We start from the raw sequence: 21,372 nt of genomic DNA, 5'->3' as shown, positions 1-21,372 counted from the left end.
GTACCTCCTTAATTGTCGTATAATTCAACAGCTCCATAAGGATAAACTCGATAGATGGTATATGGTCCTTTCCATTGGGATTTCAGCTTAGGAAATAACTTTAGCCTTGAATTAAACAACAAAACCTTCTGACCTTCTTTAAGCTCACGAGGTCGTATATGATTATCATGCCATCTTTTTTATCTTTCTTTACACATTTTGGCATTCTCATAGCAAAACAACCTCAGCTCTTCCAACTCATACAATTGTACCATCCTTCTCTCACTAGCTTGCTTAAAATCAAAATTCAACTTCTTCAAAGCCCAGTGAGCTCTATTCTTCAACTCTAATGGCAAATGACATGCCTTCCCAAAAACCAACAGATAATGAGTCATTCCTAATGGTGTCTTAAATGCTATTCGATAGGCCCATAATGCATCATCGAGCCTTCGAGACCAATCTTTTCTGTTGGGGCATACTAATTTTCCAAGATACATTTGATTTCACGGTTCACTCTTTCAACTTGTCCATTGGACTGGGGGTGATAAGCAGTAGCAATCTTGTGCTTCACATCATATTTGTCAAGCAACCACTTAAGCCACTTGTTCACAAAATGAGAACCTTCATCACTAATAATAGCTTTTGGTGTCCTAAATCATGTAAACACATGCTTATGTAGGAAACGCATGACTACCTTAGCATCATTTGTAGGGTATGCTTCAGCTTCAACCCACTTGGATACATAGTCTACAACAACTAAGATGTATTTGTTCCCATATGAAGAAGGAAACAGGCCTAAAAAGTTAATGCCCTATACGTCGAATAATTCAATCTCTAAAATATTTGTTAATGGCATTTTATTCCTCCTTGATATGTTTTCGCTCCTTTGGCATCTATCACAGTTCTTCACATAAGCATAAGCATCTTTAAATAGTGTAGGCCAAAAAAACCCTGCTTGTAAAACCTTAGCTACAGTACGTGCACTACCAAAGTGTCCCCTACTTGGAGATGAATGGCAATGATATAAGATCTCAACAATCTCATTTTCAGCTACACACTTTCGGATTATAATATCTGCATACTGTTTAAACAAGAACGGGTCTTCCCAGAAATAATACTGACTATCATGAAGGAATTTCTTCCTTTGTTGGTATGTCATTTCTTGAAGAATTATTCCACATGCAAGATAATTGGAAAAATCAGCAAACCAAGGTGTTTCATGAATTCGACTCACCTCAAAAAAGTGTTCATCTGAGAAATTCTCGTTGATAGCCACATGTGATCGAGTTACCTAATCTTGCTCCAACCTCGACAGATGATCAGTTACTTGATTTTCAACACCATTTGTGTCTTGGATCTCAAGGTCAAATTCTTGGAGTAAAAGTATCCAACGAATTAGCCTCAGTTTTGCATCTTTCTTTATGAGCAAGTATTTAATGGCTGCATGGTTAGTAAATATTGTAACTTTGGTACCTATAAGATATGAGCAGAATTTGTCAAAACCAAAGACTATAGCAAATAGTTCCTTTTCAGTTACTGTATAATTGAGTTGGGCTCCCGTCAAGGTTCTACTTGCATAGTAAATAGGGTGGAACACTTTATTTTTTCTTTGACCTATCACAGCTCCAACAGCATAATCACTTACATCGCACATCAACTCAAAAGGTGTGCTCCAATCGAGTGTAATGATTATTGGGGCTGAGATTAACCATTTTTTCAGCTCTTCAAAAGCTTCTGAACATGCTTTGTTAAAATCAAACATTGTATCTTTCTCTAAGAACAAACACAACGGTTTAGAAATTTTTGAAAAATCTTTAATAAACCTTCGGTAAAAACTAGCATGGCCTAAGAAATTTCTGACTCCTTTCACATTCATTGGGGCCGATGATCTTTCAATTATGTCCACCTTTGCTTTTTCGACTTCAATTCCTTTCTTTGAAATTTTATGCCCTAAGACAATCCCTTCCTTAACCATAAAATGACATTTCTCCCAGTTAAGGACAAGATTCGTCTCTTCGCATCTCTTCAATACCTTAGCCAATTTACTCAAACAAATATCATAAGTGTTTCCAAAAATAGAAAAATCATCCATGAAAACCTCAACAAAATTTTCAACCATATCAATGAATATTGCCATCATGCATCGTTGAAATGTTGCAGGTGCATTGCATAAACCAAAAGGCATTCGCCTAAAAGCAAATGTATTGTACAGACAACTAAATGTTGTTTTATGTTGGTCTTCCGGAGCTACAACTATTTAGTTATATCCCGAATAACCATCTAAAAAATAGTAGAATTCATTACCTGTCAGTCGATCTAACATCTAATCCATAAAAGGTAACGGAAAATGGTCCTTCCGAGTGGCTTTATTTAGCTTTCTATAGTCAACACAAATTCTCCAACCAGTAACAGTTCTTGTTGGGATCAATTCGTTATGCTCATTCTCAACAATCGTAATTCCACCTTTCTTTGGCACACACTACACCGGACTTACCCACGAACTATCTGAAATAGAATAGATGATTCCTACATCTAACCATTTGATCACTTCCTTTCTCACAACTTCCTTCATAATAGGATTGAGCCTCCTTTGCCCATCAGTTCGAGCTTTTTCACCTTCCTCTAGAATAATTTTGTGCATGCAAAATGAATGGCTTATAACAACCAATTACTTTCTTAAATTTCTTTAGAACAAAAATTAGTTGCTCCTCTTGATCTTTTGTCAGTTCTGCTGAAATAATCACAGGCAAAGTCGAACAATCACCTAAATAAACGTATTTCAAATGGGAAGGAAGTTCCTTTAGTTTGAGCGTAGGTGGTTCTTTGATTGACAATTTGGGTTGCACAAATTCTCTAACTTCCAACTCTAATTGTTCAAACCGTGTGGATTGAATAAATTTCTTGGATTGACTTCCACCAAAACCATGATTTCTTCACTTTCTTCATCCTTCAAAGGGTCAAACCCAAAGGCTTTCTCCAATGGATCTTCTTCAAAATTTCTTTCCATAGAAATTAAGGTTTCTAACTCTTTCATAACTGAACACTTTTCTGTTGGATCTGGAAATTTCATCACGTTAACAATGTTAAAAGTTGCCTTTCTTTTTGTGGCTAGGAAAGGTCTCCCAATGATAATTGGCACTTGCTTATCTGCTTCAAAATTTAGAATAATGAAATCAGTAGGAAAAATAAATTTATCGACTCTTACCAAAACATCCTCAATCTTTCCTTCGGGTTATGCTAAAGATCAATCCAATAGTTGGAGCGTCACAGTAGTAGGTCTTACTTCTCTTATCCCTAGCATTTTGAAAATAGACTTTGGCATCAAGTTGATACTTGCTCCTAAGTCACACAAAGCTTTACCACAGTAAGATTCACCAATGTTATAGGGTATCTTAAAGCTTCCTGGATCCTTCAATTTCGATGGCAGCTTGTTTTGTAGGAACGCACTGCACACCTTTGTCAAGGCGACAGTCTCATACTCACTCAGTCATTTCTTCTTGGATAATACATCCTTCATAAACTTTACGTAATTCAGAATTTGTTCTAAAGCCTCCATCAATGGAATATTGATGTGTAATTGCTTCAGAACATCCAAAAACTTCTTGAATTGCACTTCCTATTTCTGCTTGTGTTGCTGTAATCTTTGCAGATATGGAGGTGATGGAACTTTCGGTTGAACCGGACAACTCTTCTGAGTAGGTAAATTTGCATCAAAAAAAGATGTTAAAGTATCTGAATTCACTAGGTTAGGATTTACCTTGTCAGTCTTTGCAGATTCTGATTCCTTTGGTGTAGGAATTTCAACAGCTGCTTGACTTTCCTCCTTTTCAACAGGCTCGTATTCAACCTTAATTAAATGAGGTTCTAAAATTTTACCACTTTGCAATGCCACTACCTTGATATGTTCTTACCCAAGTTTTTTGGATTCTCAGTATTGCTCGGCAATGTTCCTCGTGGTCTATTACGAAGCTTCATAGCTAACTGACCCATTTGGTTTTCCAAATTTTTCAGTGTTACTACTTGGCTCTGGATCAAAGCGTCATTCTTTTCTATATACGCTTTCAACAAGTTCTCCAAACTGTTTGATGCCTCAGCTTGGGCTGGTTTTGGAGCTTGCTGATTAAAACCTTATGATTGGTTGGGTCTATGCTGCATAAAGTTGTTGTTTGGTCTATTTCTTTGGTTGCGCCAAGAAAATTTGGGATGATTATGCCATGAAGGATCATAGAAGTTGGACTAGGATCCTTGTCCACTCCTATTTTGATGTTGGTTCCCTACACAGTACACTGACTCGGGATTCAATAGGTAATTCTCGAAAGAATGACCTTCCCCACAGTACACACAGGAAACTACTTCAAACGGACTTGGTGGCTGAGCTGCGAAATTATTAGCACTATTAGCGGTAAAATACTTTAACATAGAGGAAATAGATGATACCTGAGCTGATAACAAAGTGAGAGCATTAACTTCATGAACTCCAGCTACTCGTCTTCCTAAAACTGTTTGATTTGTTGGCCATTGATAGTTATTACTTGCGATCCTCTCGATGATCTTATAAGCCTCATTTTAAGACTTAGACAAAATTGCACCATTCGCAGGAGAATGTACCATCAATCTTGTATGTGCATTGAGACCATTATAGAGTGTCTCCAACTGGATACAATGAGGAATCCCATGATGAGGACACGTATGAAGGAACTCCTTGAATCACTCCCAAGCCTCACACAAAGACTCGTCATCCGATTATTGGAAAGTTGTGATCTTGTTCCTCAACTTAGCGTTCTTGCTAGGCAGGAAATATGATAAACAGTAATTTATACAGATTTTTACCCCATGCCTAACGCATTTATGGATGGTTTCTCCTTAGATTTGGTGAATTCGATGCTCCTAATCCTTTAATTTCATGTTTTATACTTAGAAGTGCATAGGAGAGTAAAAGGACTGAGAAACGGGCCGAAAACAGAGAAAATGGACCCACATGGGAAAATAACATGACCTGGACTTCCTCACACGGGCGTGTCACACAGCCGTGTCAATTTGGCAGGATCGAAGCACTACTTACATGGGTGGATCGCACGCCCTGGCCTATTTAACAGCCTTGACCACGGCCTTCAGTAATCACACACGGGCGTGTCACACAGCCGTGTCCCTGCCAAACCCAAGTTTAGTCCAATTCGGAAAAGGCCAATTTTAAGGGCTCTTAGGCATTCCAAAGCCTATTTAAACACTTGAGGAGGCACTTAGGAAGGGGGATGCAGAGTAGGAAGCAAGGAATTACTCAAGGAAAGCCGATTGATCCATCTGAAGAGCCGGATTCATCATCAAGACTGGAGATCTCCCTTCAAGTTCCTTCAGGAGTTTTGGGTTTTCTTATGTTCTGTTATCTTTATGCTTTTGAGATGTTTTTTTTCATAAGTATGAACTAAACCCCTAAATACCTAAGGGGAATGAAACCTAAGACAGATCTTCTTGTTATTATCTGAATTGTATGATAAATATTTGACTTGTTCTTAATTATGTGTTCTTAATCCTTATTTTGATATTCCAGGATATTGATTCAAGTTAAGCTCTTATTCAGAGGAGGAATAGACCCTGTCTAAGAGTAAATTTGTCATAATTAAGCAGATTTGATTGTGCGCCTAGAGATAGGGTAACAAGATTTTGCCAGATTAGGGTGAAACCTAATAAGGAAATCCATAGATCGAGTTAATGCAATTCTAGGGTGTTAATTAGAAAGAGATTTCAATTATTCAACCTAGGTCTAGGCGTTATTAGCCTCAAGAGAGATAATAATATAACTTAGGGATTTCTACGGATCAAGTCAAATGAATAAATCGTCTGATTCAGAGTCAAATAACAAGTGAAGTCTAGATGGATTTGTCCTTAGGTATTGTCTCAATCAATCGAATTTTCCCAAAAATATTTTCCAAAGTTTTTCTTTCTATGCAATCTTAGTTAGTAATTAGTTTAGACAACCAAACCTCTTAAATTTTAGGCTAGATAATAAAAAGGAATTAAATACTAGTACACGTAGTTCCTTTGGGTTCGACAATCCGGTCTTGCTGAACTATACTATTGTTCGATAGGTACACTTGCCTTAATCGTGATAATAAGTTAGTCTCAAGAACGTTTCATTTATAAATCTTTAAAACCTGTTACGAATATCACGCATCAAGTTTTTGGCATTGTTGCCGAGGAACTAGGATATTAGGAAAACTCAATTTTTATTACTTTAGCCACTTTACTTTTATTACAATTTAAATTTTTATTTTCTTTTCTAATTTTTCTCTTATTTCCTTCTGACAGGTTTTTCTAGTTTATGACCAGAAAAACCCGTCAGGACCACCACTTTTTGACAGTGAGATCAACCGTACAATTCGCAGAAACTGGAGAGAATTAAGGCAAAGCCTAAGATACACAAAGGACGAGCAAGAGGATGATTCTTCAACCACAACCGAGGAGATGGCTGAAAACCAAGAAAATTCGCTACCTCCTGCAATTACTGTTAATCAGAATCCTTCTTCACGCACTATATATGATTATGTTAAACCTTCTTTAACAGAAACTGAATCGAGCATATTTAGACCGGCTATAGCCGCAAATACTTTTGAACTAAAACCTAACACAATTCAAATGATACAATAGTTTGTTCAGTTTAATGGTTTGCAGGACGAGGATCCCAACGCTCACTTAGCAAACTTTTTGGAACTATGATACATTTAAAATTAATGGCGTTTCTGATGATTCCATTCATCTTCGGTTATTCCCTTTTTCATTGAGAAACAAAGATAAACAGTGGTTGAACTCGTTGCCACGGGGGTCAATCACTACTTGGGAACAAATGACCGAAAAGGTTTTATTAAAATATTTTTCACCGGTTAAAACGGCTAAATTACGTAATGATATTTCTTCCTTTGTGTAGATGGATTTAGAAACACTCTACGATGCATGTGAGAGATACAAGGACCTCTTGAGAAGATTCCCTCACCATAGGTTACCGCTTTGGCTACAGGTTCAAACCTTTCATAATGGCCTGAATCCTTCGACTCGACAAATGGTTGACGCAGCTGCTGGCGGAACCATCAATAATAAGACACCTGAAGATGCCTATGAATTTATAGAGGAGATGTCACTGAATAACTATCAGTGGCAAGTCATGAGGACAAAGCCAACAAAAACAGTCGACGTTTATAACGTCGATACGGTCACCATGCTCACTAGTAATGCAATGCGAAGCAAGTGGAGGCGGATCAAGCAGTTCAGAATACCCATTTTATGGCCACAACATGGAGAACAAATAGTTAAATTACATGGGTAACAATCCTCGATCTCAAAACAATCCCTATATCAATACTTACAATGAAGGTTGGAGGAACCACCCTAATTTTTCATGGGGAGACCAAGGGAATCAGAGACCACCACCTCCATGCTTCCAACAACCACCATACCAACAAGAGAAAAAAAACAAACCTTGAGGAGATGCTAACAAAATTCATCTCAGTGTCAGAAACTCATTTTCAGAATACCGAGACAGCACTCAAAAATCAACAAGCATCAATCCAGGGGCTCGAAACTTAGATTGGACAACTTGCCAAGTTGATTTCCGAACGACCACAAGGTAGTCTGCCAAGCAACACTGAATCTAACCTAATGGAGCAACTCAACACAATTGCCATTCAAAATGAGGAAGGGCTAGTTGCAAAACTAAGGCCAGAAATGGGGGTAAGCATAGGTAAAGATGAGATCGGCCACAATGAGCCAAAGCCGGTGATTACAGAATATAAACCTTGCATGCCATACCCTAATGCGACATGGAAAGACCGCTGAAACGAACAATTTAGTAAATTCCTTAAACTTTTAAAGAAACTACATATTAACTTACCGTTTATTGAAGCCCTTTCGCAGATGCCAAACACAGTCAAGTTTTTAAAGAAGCTTCTGGCAAATAAACAGAAGTTAGATGAAGCATCGCATGTGGAGCTAAACGCGGTCTGCTCAGCCATTCTACAGAATAAACTGCCTAACAAACTAAAAGATCCAGGGAGTTTTACAATTCCTTGTTTAATTGGTAGTTTAGATTTTAATAATGCGTTGGCTGATTTAGAGACTAGTATCAATGTTATGCCTTACAAATTATTTAAGCAACTAGGTCTAGGGAAACCCAAACAAACTAGGATAAGCATTCAATTATCAAATAAAACTATCAGATTTCCTAGGGGTATTATTGAAGATGTACTTGTTAAAATCGACAAATTTATATTCCCAGTTGATTTCGTTGTTCTGGACATAGAGGAGGATAGCAACGTCCCCTTAAGTTTAGGAAGGCCCTTTTTAGTAACCGCCAGAACAATTATTGACATTGGCACAGGTGAACTCACACTTCATGTGGGAGACGAAACAATCACCCTTCAAGCCTGTAATTCAAATAACACATCAAAAATCGAAGGTGATTGTACAAATCATTTGGCTAAAACTAACCATATAGTGCAACCTTCTTTGCAGAAAACAGGTTCGAAGAACATACATAAGCCAAGCAACAACAAAGAACCTATCCATGAAGAATGAAGGTTACAAATCGAGGAGCTAGATGAATAGCGGTCACATAAACTGAGAAAACACGATAAACCAAATCCACGCCATGAGGAGCTTAATTCCTCTAAAAATCAACTTAAAGTTGGAGACAAAGTACTACTCGATGCAGCAAATCCTAGAATCGCCACTTCTAAACCAAATGAAGAAACCCTCCTTACGGTAATTAGTAATTTTCCATATGGTACGGTAGAGATAAACCACTCCAAATTTAGCATGTTCAAGGTAAATGGTACTCGTCTTAAACCTTACGTTGATAAAATTGATAGTAGGGATGAGGAGTATAAACTCCTCGATGCACACTGATCACGCACCAGAGAAGTAAGTCGAGCTTAGACTATAAATAAGCACTTCTCGGGAGGCAACCTGAGCACTAACAGTATTAATTTATTTAAATTTGAGTTTTTAACATCTAATGTACTAACCGAATCATGGTACACAGACTCTCTAAATACCACACGACCAAGCACACGGGCATGCCTTAGGCCATGCAAAAATAGGGCAAAAATTTTCCAACACGGGAAGCGATAAAGTCACCATGGCCGTGGGCGAACCTGCCAAACTAGCACGGGCGTGTCACACGCCCATGCCCATCATCTGTGGGCGAACCTGTCAAGTTAACACGGGTGTGGGAGAAGTGAACAAAGCGAGACACGGGCGTGGGCCGAATGTCAGACGTGCCCAAATTTAAAATTCTCGAAACACACGGGCAAAAATTAAGGTACACGAGCGTGTCCCACGGCCGTGTGCCCCAAAATCTATAAAAACCCTCACTACTCATCATCTCCCTTTCCAAAAAATCCCTAACCCTAGCCGCTGTAACTCCACACGCCCTAGCCCCAGGCCCGTGCGCCACCTACAACACCGATTTCGACGTCCCAAGTTCCTTGTTTTTGTGTTTGTTTACTCTTTTCTCTCTATCTTCTTTGAATATTTTGTTTATTTCATGATTTCTCTGCTCTATTTGCCTATTTTAAATGAATTCTAATAGTTAGAACAATAGAACTCTTTTGCTTGTTTATAAGAATTTTGTCATTTTAGTTACTCCATTATGCTCTACTTTTTCATTTTTCCTAGTTTCATGAAATTTATGCTTCCCATATACATTCATTCATATTCCTGTTACATTATTCCAATAATACTATAACTTGATACATTTAGTAGTTTTGTTTACTTTATCCACTACGTAAGTCTCATGAAATCTTCATATTTAGTTTTGTACTTCTATGCTATTTTTGGGACGTATTGGTTGAGATTCTATTTTTCAACACAGGTATAATGTCATCATCATGTGGTTAGAAGATTACTGTTCCCACCTCGAAGAAGCGGAAAGGAGCAGTGTCATCCTCAGGTCCCATTTCGAAAAATTGACACCCCTTCCTCCAGTTTCCACCAGGAAATCAAGAGGAACTTTTTTAGATACTTCGGGCCCGACCTTTAGGTGTGGGCCGCTACATTGACTGGACCACGCTTGAACAAGTTCTACTGGCTGACGATGTTCGAGCCCTCCTGACGACCGATCCATGGGAACTCTTCTTTGCGATCATCGAGCCGATGTACCTTGAGCTTACACTTGAACTTTGCTCGACTTTCCATGTTCAAGATGTCATGACCAACTTCGATGACCCTGGAATGGTCCAGTTCCGTCTCAGTGGTTTAGTTCATCAGTTAAGTGTGCCCGAGTTCGGTATCGCTTTGGGCCTTTATATGGAGAAGTTCATGGAAGAAAACGAGCTCAACACCCTCCATAGCCACATCCACTACTCCTCTTCGAAGTGTTGGGATGCTTTGGTCCCCAGCTCAGCTTCCTACGATCCCAGCCGCTCCAAGGTATCGGCTCTCTCTCCCTCCTTGAGGTACCTACACGCCATCTTGGCACACACTTTGACAGGCCAGCGAGAGAGCACCGGCATCATCAACACTCACGATGCCTACTTTCTATGGAGTATGGCGAATGGGCACATCTTCGACCTCGCCCACTTTATTTCCCTTGCCATTCACCACTAGACGGAGCGACATCAAATGGGGGTCATCTCCATTGGCCCCTACGTAACTCGATTGGCTCGACACTTCGGGCTCCTCAACACAACGGCCCAATCAATCTCCCTCACTCTCATCAGCTAGATGTCTCCACAGGGCATCTCGAGCATGTTACATATAAGGATGATCGAGAAGTGCCAAGGAACCCACCCTCCTCAGTACCACCTCGCCCAGTCCACCGAGGAGGAAGACCCTGAGGGCATTACTTATGATGTCCCTCCACGTCACGAGGACCCATCATCTCAACCACCACCTCCTCATTGTCCAATTCATGCGGCGCCTTCATACACTAATATCTCTGAGTGCCTTACTCGATTCAAGCAGCAGTGTTTTCGGTACTTCGATAACATTAATGCTACTCTACAGCAAATTTGTCAGCACTTCCACATCTCATCACCACCCCCACCTCGCGAACCATCTGGCGATGAAGATGTTTAAAAACTTTTATTTATTATTTTATGTTGTTCCTTTTATTTTCATTTAAGACTACTTTTTATTTTTCTTTCACCTTATTTTTATTAGGTTTTATAATTATTATTTTACAATTTGTAATTTCGGCTAATTCATTACGAGTACTTATTCTTCCTTATATATTTCCTAAAAGAGTTCCTGATTCTATCATAGTTATAAAGAGCTCCAGAGCTCACTATTACTTAGGAATTTGAAACTCTACTGAGAAAGGTTTTCCACGACTGCCATGCCCTACTTGACCATGACTATAGCCAACTTGAGATATAATATTCTTTTGGCGCAGCATTTGTGGAACCCAACCTCTACCACCACTGGAGTATCCTCCTTCACCCTCATCATTGCTTTGGCTGATTATTCTCCATAACCCCAATACATGGAGTTCATTCATCATTCAGGAAGTTTCACTTCTCTCCCTATCTTATGATACCAATCTATCTTTTTCAATATATCTATCTTTGTACATTGAGAGAAATGTACATCTTAAGTGTGGGAGGGGTCTTTCATATCGTCATTAGAAATCCCTAAATTGTGTCTTATTCTCATGTGATCTTTTCATGCCATGATTAGAATGAATTTTGATTAATTTATGATTTTTATTGATATGTCTTAAATTAAAACTTAGGCATTCATGCATTGATTGTTTAAACTTTAAGATATTAAAGAATCAAGCATGATAAGTTGACTTTTGAATTTAAAATTTTATAGGTTGTTTCTCCCAAGTTTAGGTATTCTCTTGAGTTGAAATTCACAGGTTTAAACATCAAAAAGCCATAATTTTTGTGAGATTTTGAGCCTTTAGAGCACCTACTATTTCTTTCATGCTCACTTTTATTGTTGCTTTGAGTGCGTCAGTATTGAATTGTTATTCTAGAACTTGCTTGACTATACATGTCAAGACCACACCATTTGATTTGATATGTCAAAATGATAAAGGCACTTAGGTTTAACCCACTCATTCCACAAAAGCCTACCTTCATAATTAACCCTTAGTAAACCCCTTTGAGCCTAACAAGCCATTAATTGATTTACCCTCAATATTAACTCATAAACCATTATTGTTGAAATCCCCTAATTTGATCCCTATTTTTGTCGAGATTTGATTTAAACTAATTGCTTAGCTATGCTTTGCTCTTCTATGTATTTGACTTGTTCTTAAAAAAAAACATTCATACTTACATATTAGTAGTAATTCGGTATTGTTGAGCCACAGTATCTAAATTCTGTCTTCTGAGAAGAAGCTCACTTGTATTCAATTAATGTTTAATTACTTTTTCTAGTTAGGAAATTTTCCAATTCAATCTCGATTCTAACCTTTTCTTTCAGCTTGTGACCACACCCCCTAACCAAAGCCACATTACAACCATTTAAAGACCTTTTGATTGATGTTCATTTCAATATATAGTGGTGGAGATTTGATTTTCATGCAAGCCTATGGTAATGACTTTTCATTATTGACTATTAAGTGCTTCATGTATTGTCCTTAAACACCTCGAGTGATTTGAGTGAATCATTAGTGAGGATGTGAAACTCTGTGATTTTTGAGTCGAAGGTAATTACTTAGATGAGGGGAGAGACCTATGCTTTCAGGATAAAATACTCAACTTGGAATGTTTTGGAACTTTGATGTTCTTTCAATCAAATTCTCAATGTATGATTACTTATGGATTATTTTGAGATATTATTAATAGGAATTATTAGTTAAGAGGAATTTATTTTGATTATGAGTTGAGGGTTTTGCTTGAGGACAAGCAAATGCTTAAGTGTGGGGGTATTTGATAAACCGTAATTTATACATATTTTTACCCCATGCCTAACGCATTTATAGATGGTTTCGCCTTAGATTTGGTGAATTCGATGCTCCTAATCCTTTAATTTCAAGTTTCATACTTAGGAGAGCATAGGAGAGTAAAAAGATTGAGAAACAAGCCGAAAATAGAGAAAATGGACCCACATAGGAAAACAACACGACCTGGACTTCCTCACACGGGCGTGTCACACGACCGTGTCAATTTGGAAGGATTGAAGCATGACTTACACGGGTGGATCACACGCCCGTGCCCATTTAACAACCTCGACCATGGCCTTCAGTAATCACACACGGGCGTGTCACACAATCGTGTCCCTGCCAAACCCAAGTTTAGTCCAATTCGGAAAAGGCCAATTTTGAGGGCTCTTAGGCATTCCAAAGCCTATTTAAGCACTTGAGGAAGCACTTAGGAAGGGGGATGCAGAGTAGGAAGCAAGGAATTACTTAAGGAAAGTCGATTGATCCATCTCAAGAGCCGGATCCATCATCAGGATTGGAGATCTCCCTTCAAGTTCCTTCAAGAGTTTTGGGTTTTCTTATGTTTTGTTATCTGTATGCTTTTGAGATGTTTTCTTTCATAAGTATGAACTAAACCCCTAAATACCTAAGGAGAATGAAACCTAAGACAGATCTTGTTATTATTATCTGAATAATATTTGACTTGTTCTTAATTATGTATTCTTAATCCTTGTTTTGATATTTTAGGATATTGATTCAAGTTAAGCTCTTATTCAGAGGAGGAATAGACCTTGTCTAAGAGTATATTTGTCATAATTAAGTGGAGTTGATTGCGCGCCTAGAGATAGGAAGACAAGATTTTGCCAGATTAGGGTGAAACCTAATAAGGGAATCCATAGATCAAGTTAATGCAATTCTAGGGTGTTAATTAGAAAGAGATTTCAATTATTCAACCTAGGGTTAGACGTTATTAGTCTCGAGAGAGATAATAATATAACTTAGGGTTTTCTACGAATCAAGTCAAATGAATAAATCGTCTGATTCAGAGTCAAATAACAAGTGAAGTCTAGGTGGATTTGTCCTTAGGTATTGTCTCAATCAATTGAATTTTCACAAAAGTATTTTCCCAAGTTTTTCGTTCTGTGCATTCTTAGTTAGTAATTAGTTTAGACAACCAAACCTCTAAAATTTTGGGCTAGATAATAAAAAGGAAGTAAATACTAGTACTCGTGTTCCTTTGGGTTCGACAATCCAGTCTTGCTGAACTATACTACTGTACGATAGGTACACCTGCCTTAATCGTGATAATAAGTTAGTCTCAAGAACATTTCATTTATAAATCTTTAAAACCTGTTACGAATATCACGCATCAAAATACTTTACCAAAAATCTCTCTGCTAATTATTGCCATGTAGATATGGAACTTGGTGGCAATAAATTGAGCCATGCTTGTGCTCGATCTCGCAACGAGTACGGAAACAACTTCAACCTCAGTGTGTCTTCAGTGACACCAGCTATCTTGAATGAATCTCTCACCTCCATAAACGAGATGTGGATATTCCGTGGGCATACCACTGAATTGGCCCACCATTTGTAGCATTTGAAACATCACTGGTTTTAATTCGAATTGGGTTACCTCAATATCTGGCCTTCTAATTCCTGGATTTAACTCATTCAAAAGTGGCACAGCATATTTTCTGATGCATCGATCCCTATCATCGGCAATGAGGAAGGGATTTCGTACATGTTCGGCTTCATTACCTTAGTCTTGATTCTGATTTCCAAGGTCCATCTCGTTCGGTCTTTGAGTTGTCTAAAAGTTCGCTCAATTTCAGGGTCTATTGGGAGTAAATCGATAATCTAATCTATGATCATAAACACCTGAATAGAAAATCATAAAATTAAAAAAAATAAGTTAATAATGTTAGAAATAACCAAATTGAAAATAAATAATTTCACAAAAAATAACTATGGCAACAGTTGACAATCCCCGGCAACAGCACCAAAAACTTGTAACGCTCGGGTTTGTGCAAGTGTACACAGTCGTTATCAAGTAATAAGTATCGAGTTATCGTCTCCATAGGGATTGTATTTGTGCTATGTCAATTAATTTGTAAAATTATATTAACAATTTGATAAATAAAAACAATATAATTGAGAAGTGATGATTAAAATATATTAAACTAAATGCAATGATCCCTGATGTGATTTATCCTAACATGCAACTATATGAATGAAATAGATTTTAGCAAAATTAACACAATAAGCAATAATTATAACATAAATAAGCTAGGAAAATTACTTTAATTAAACTCAAATTATTATCAACATGCTTATCAATATTCGGAAAAACATTCCTTGGCAACTAGATCTTTCATAAGTTTGGAAACCACATTAGGTCTTTTCAGAATCCTTTACTTAGTAAATCCGCATTTTATTGATCCTTATTTACTAAGGGTTTCTTAGTATTCATGCGAGGTAATAGGGACAGTTAGGTTTGAAATAGTTTAATCACACAAATCTAAAAACTATACAGATAACAGAGCCTGGTTAGGGTTGTTATGTAACCTACCATTTAATCTGGTTCGGATCTAAATTGAGCATGCACATTTCAATTATGTGTCCATTAGCCATCATCTGGTTAGGACCACTCAGCTAATTCAGGTGCATTCCTATAACACCCCTTACTCGTATCCGAGGCCGGGCTAATGTACGAGGCGTTACCAGGCAAACATACAAACATTAAACTAAAATACGAGCCATAAAATTTTATTCATATTTCAAAGCGTTCATTCTCTTACACATAGTCCCTTATTTGAGTCTACGGAGCCCAAAACATACTTTAGAAAGGGTTTGGGACTAAACCGAGAACTTACAAAAATCTTGGAAATTTCATGCTTTAAGGCTCCATACGCGTGTCCCAAAGTCAGAATTCCATACACTACCGAGACACATGGTCGTGTCTCTGCTGTGGAATATACCTAGGCTATTTTCCAAGTTTTGGTCAACCTTGATCTCTTACACACTTATACAAAATCGAAGCATATAACATGGTATTCATTTAATGATTAAACATCCTCAATTAAACCACAAACATAGCATTTGTATGTCATCATACATGTGTCTCTCATACTCATTTTACCTTGTTTATTATAGTACCACTTATACATTTATACCAAGATTATCATCTTACCAAATATCTTCAGCTTAATCATCAAGCATTCATATTTAAAGCTAGATCACATCTTTATAAAATACAACGATTCAGATGCACAGAATAACATGTTTGCCTGAAACATTTCAATTCAATTCCATACCCAACAAGCATTACATTGAGACTAGTCATATATATATATATATATATATACATGTCATGATACATAACATTCTCTTTTTGTTTTCTTATAAACACATATCATTTATTTCATTATATCAATATTTCATATATCATAGTTTCCATGTATTCCACATATATTTATTTTCCTCCTCCTCCTCTCCATTCCACATCCTTAATGTATATAGCATTCTTGTAAGTACGATTTCACAATTTACTAATAAATGTTCACATCAAACTGTCCACACGAGTCATAGTCACTTAATTATTTATAATTCGAGCTACAGAGATCCAAATTAAGATCCGTAAATTTCCCTTTATTTTCCTCCTCCTCCTCTCCATTCCACATCCTTAATGTATATAGCATTCTTGTAAGTACGATTTCACAATTTACTAATAAATGTTCACATCAAACTGTCCACACGAGTCATAGTCACTTAATTATTTATAATTCAAGCTACAGAGATCCAAATTAAGATCCGTAAATTTCCCCTGAAAATAGACTCACATATCGTTCTACCATAAAATTTTCATAATTTTTGGTTTAGCCAATTAGTACAGTTTATTCATTAAAATTTCCCCTGTTTCACTTTCTGACAGTTCTGACTTTTCTTCACTAAAAAATAATTATCTCACAATACAGAACTCAGATAATGTTCTTGTTGATTTATCTTGAAAATAGACTCATTATGGATTTTAAAAATATAATTTTGAGCCTCTAATTATTTTTCTCTAAATTTTTGTGATTTTCCAAAGTCAGAACAGGGGATCACGTAATCATTCTGAATCAGTCTCATGAAAACATAAATATCTCAAAATATAGAACTCCTTTGCTTTCTATGTTTCTTTTATATGAAAATAGACTCATCAAGTTTTAATTTGATATCTCATTCAGTCTTTGATTCAATTTATACTATTTTTGGTGATTTTTCAAAATCACATCACTGCTACTGTCCAAAACAGTTTTATTGCTAATTCACTCTTTCACACTTTCTTTGTATTAACCTCATTTTAACATACATATCACAAATCATTTTCACCACATTTCATACATCACAAGTATAGGCCCATGATCACAAGGTCACCATAAAATCATCCTCATGTATAACTTACTTGTTTATAACCTTACCACATCCTGGTCACTTAATGAACACATCATTCACATAACCAAGTTCCTGCACATATTCATCACAAAACTCACAAAGCAATACATAGAGAGTCTCCCGTTGAACACTTCGGATCAATCCTTGATACTTGGTGGTTTCAACACATAGCTCCACCCATCATATAGTTCGGCTCTCTTGTACACATGGTGAACACTTAGTACCACCCATGTGACCTAGGCAGTTTATCTCGTAGCTCTCTTGTCTACATGGTTTCCTTCACTTGGAACCACGCATGCGACCTAGCTACATATATCCCATAGCTCTCTTGTCTACATAGTGTACACATAGTATCACCCATGCGACCTAGCTACATCATAATGTCTTGTAGCTCTCTTGTACACATGATGTGCACTCAAAGACTATATATATGTGACCTAGCTACATACCATCTCAGATCATCCAATCTTTCCAAGGTTCAACCGGATTTCTCTCTTTTCCAACAATTTCACCAATCAAGTAATTATCCACAAACATATTTCCAATATTTTTATAAAATATCATAATACAAGTAATAGTGATGTAGTACTTACATATAAACTTACATCTTATTTAATATCAACGCAATAACATTAAATTACACATTGTCTTATTAAAAATCATATGAACTTACAATTTCCCATAATATCCATAATCATAGAAATCACATTTATGTATGATAATTCAATGCACTTCATGTACCATAGACATATTTTAAATCAATTCATAAACTTGGCACCATAATCATTTAATTTAACATAATTCAATTAATTCACTAAATTTAACTTTCAAATATAAATTACAAGATTATTGTTGTATTATTATCATACCAACTTACATACTTTCAACATCTCGTAGATCATAGTAAATATATCAATTTTACATTGAAACATGCATAAATTAATGCTTATTATACATATGAACTTACCTTGATATTAAAACGACTATTTTACCAACTTTCCCAATTTTCGATTTTTCTCTCATTCTAGGTTCAAATCTCATTTTCTGGGATCTAAAACATCATATTTTACTTATTTAATTAATGTACTATTGAAAACAGTCCTTAACTCAAACTTTGGAAAAATTACAATTTTGCCCCTAAAAATTTGCATATTTACACTTTTGCCCCTAGGCTCAGGAATTAAACTTCATCCCTTATTCTTATGTTTTATGACATGATGATCACTTTTCCCTTCTATGGCAACATCAAATTCTCACTCTAACATATACTTATGACTATTAGGTATTTTTACCGATTAAGCCCTTTTGCTCGTTTTCACTTAAAATCGAGTAGCACAAGTTGTCTAACATAATTTAAAACCTCATATTGTATCATAAAACACCAGAATACACAAATTTTACCTATGGGTATTTTTCCAAATACGAACCCTAGGTTGAATTATTGCTAGCATAAGCTAAATCAAGTTACCGGGACTCCAAAAACGTAAAGAACTTGAAAAACGGGGTTAGAAGGGACTTACAATTGAGCTTGGGAAGCTTGAAAACCATAGCCATGGAGTCTCCCTTGGTATACACGTCCATGGTGAAGAAGATGAGCAAAATTGGCTTTTAATTTTGTATTTTAATTCATTTTACCCCCTAAATGACCAAAATACCCTTACTGCTAAACTTTCTAAAAATTCCATCCATGTCCAATTTTTGTCCATAACTTAGAAATTGGTCAAATTTCTATTTAAGACCTCCTAATTAATATTTCAAATCAATTTCATACTAGAAACTTCTAGAATGCAAGTTTTGCAACTTCTTCAATTTAGTCACTAACTTCGAATTAAGCACTTTATGCATAGAATTTCTTCACGAAATTTTCACACAATCATGCAATCATATCATAGACCTCAAAATAATCATAAAATAATTATTTATATCTCAGATTTTGTGGTCCTGAAACCTCTATTCCAACTAGACCCAATTTTGGGCTATTACAATTCCAATCACGTATGAATGAAATACAGACTTGATTTTAATTGAAAACATGATCAATTGAGGCACAAACATTATAAGCATGAATCAAATAAATATTATTCAATCAAAATAATCATCCTAGCTTAAATAAAATTAAGCTATCATTTTTGTAAACAAGAACAGTAAACACATAGCAAACATTCTTGAATTAAGTTAAAGAAAAGAAAGATTAAACCCAAATCAAAATGGCTGTCACCCAAGACTCTGATTGACGAGGGCTCCTTCGTTCCTCCGCTTCGCTCTTTTACTGATGGCTCACTGAGGTGGTAGACCAAGGGCACTTTAAGAGGCTAATTTACTAAAAATCCTTATGAAAAGATGATGATAGGCGTAAGGGCTAAGAGAGTTGAGAGAGGAGAGAAGGATGAATGAGTGAGGGATGTTTGAAGGATGAGGGATGATTAGAAAAGTGAGAAATGGGGTCTTATTTATAAGTCAGGCAAGAGAGCTAGTTTGCTAAAAATAGGAGTGTCCATATTTTGAAAATTCATCCAAGGGTGGCCGGCCATGATTTGTGGAAATGTGGCTGATTTTTGCTTGATTTCTTCAACTCTTCAAGGACCTTGTGTAATTAAACCAAAATTTGATTTATGAACATCCATGTGCAACCGAATTTTGGGTTGACCTGGTCCTCCATTTGGATGGTTTTGTAATCAGAATTAAGCTCTCAGACCTATCCAAAAATAATAGATAATTTAGAGGACCAAAGAATGTAATTTAACCACTTTAATCAATCAATTTACTTAATTAATTAAAACTCAATGTATTAATTAAACATATTAAAATAAATTTTTAAATATAACTTTATATTTTATTATTTAATTTAATCATGCATGGCCAACTTTATAGCTTGAAAAATAATATGCTCCAATTAATATAAAAGAAGTCATTTTCGCATGAAAACTATATAATAAAGCATAAAATCACATTTTAATAATTTCTATGTCCCAATTTCATATTTTCATATATTTCATTAATTTATTAAGCAATTACTTGGTTTTAACAACAAATTTAAGTAAAAAGGTGATGAATTATATAGGAAAAATCCTATATATTTTTTAGTTTACAACTACGTTCCATCTTTAGACAGAAGGACAGTCTGAAAAGGTGATTCAAATACTGGAGGATATGCTCCGGAGTTGCGCAATTGATTTTCGAGGTAGTTGGGAGGATTTTCTGCCATTAGCCGAGTTCGCCTTTAATAACAATTTTCAGTCTAGCATTCAGATGGCACCTTACGAGGCTCAGTATGGTCATAAGTGTCGTTCCCCGTTGTGTTGGACTGAGTTGGGCGAACGATAAGTTTTGGGTCCTGAGTTGGTTTCCGAGACTGAAGACAAAGTTAAATTGATTCGAGATCATCTTAAGACAGCTTTTGAAAGATAGTAGTCTTATGCAAATTTTAAAATGAGAGATATTGAGTACCTCGTGGGTGATTTTGTATTCCTTAAGGTATCTCCGTAGAAGAAGATTCTGCAATTTGGTCGTAAGGGCAAGTTAAGCCCTAGGTTCATTAGGCCGTATCGGATTCTAAAACATGTGGGATCGGTTGCTTATCAGTTAAAGCTAACTCCAGAGTTAGATCATATCCATAATGTGTTTCATGTCATCATGTTGAGATGGTATTAGTTGGACCCATCTCCTATTTTCCTTGATGAGGAGATCGAGGTTAGACCTGATTTGACTTCTGAGGAGGAGCCAGTTCAGATTCTGGTCGAGATGTGAAAATTCTGATGAGGATGTCTATCCGTTAGTGAAGGTTCTATGGCGAAATCATTGTACTGAGGAAGCCAGGTGGGAGCATTAGGATTCAATTCGTCAGAAATATCCGTATCTATTTGAGTCAGGTAAATTTCGAGGTCAAAATTTCTTTTAGAGGGTAGAGTTGTACGAATTTTGTCATAAGTAAGTATCTGTAGTTGTGGTTAAGTGCTTTAATTCTGTGTCTGAGGTATCAGATTCTAGTTGTGCTTCAATCGTCTTTTGTTTCTAAACTTATTTGATTTTAAATCATACCAATGACCTGCACTAAAACTTACATCCAAATATCAACCATTTCAAGCAATGAA

The 21,372-nt window shown here is 36.4% G+C and overlaps 2 non-coding genes across 2 annotated transcripts; one reads left to right on the top strand and one right to left on the bottom strand.

Moving 5' to 3' along the window:
- The first annotated feature begins 4,648 nt into the window (after positions 1–4,648).
- Positions 4,649–4,755, top strand: LOC128294729 (small nucleolar RNA R71). Its single transcript, XR_008285036.1, has one exon. It is a non-coding gene; the product is annotated as a small nucleolar RNA R71 (small nucleolar RNA).
- Positions 4,756–6,868: 2,113 nt separating this feature from the next.
- Positions 6,869–6,975, bottom strand: LOC128294436 (small nucleolar RNA R71). The gene has a single exon (XR_008284747.1). It is a non-coding gene; the product is annotated as a small nucleolar RNA R71 (small nucleolar RNA).
- Positions 6,976–21,372: the final 14,397 nt, after the last annotated feature.

This window comes from Gossypium arboreum, chromosome 6 (genome assembly GCF_025698485.1).
Source record: "Gossypium arboreum isolate Shixiya-1 chromosome 6, ASM2569848v2, whole genome shotgun sequence".
Taxonomy (NCBI): Eukaryota; Viridiplantae; Streptophyta; class Magnoliopsida; order Malvales; family Malvaceae; genus Gossypium; species Gossypium arboreum.
The sequence above is the reverse complement of the archived record's forward strand: the minus strand, read 5'-3'. Positions and strand labels throughout refer to the sequence as shown.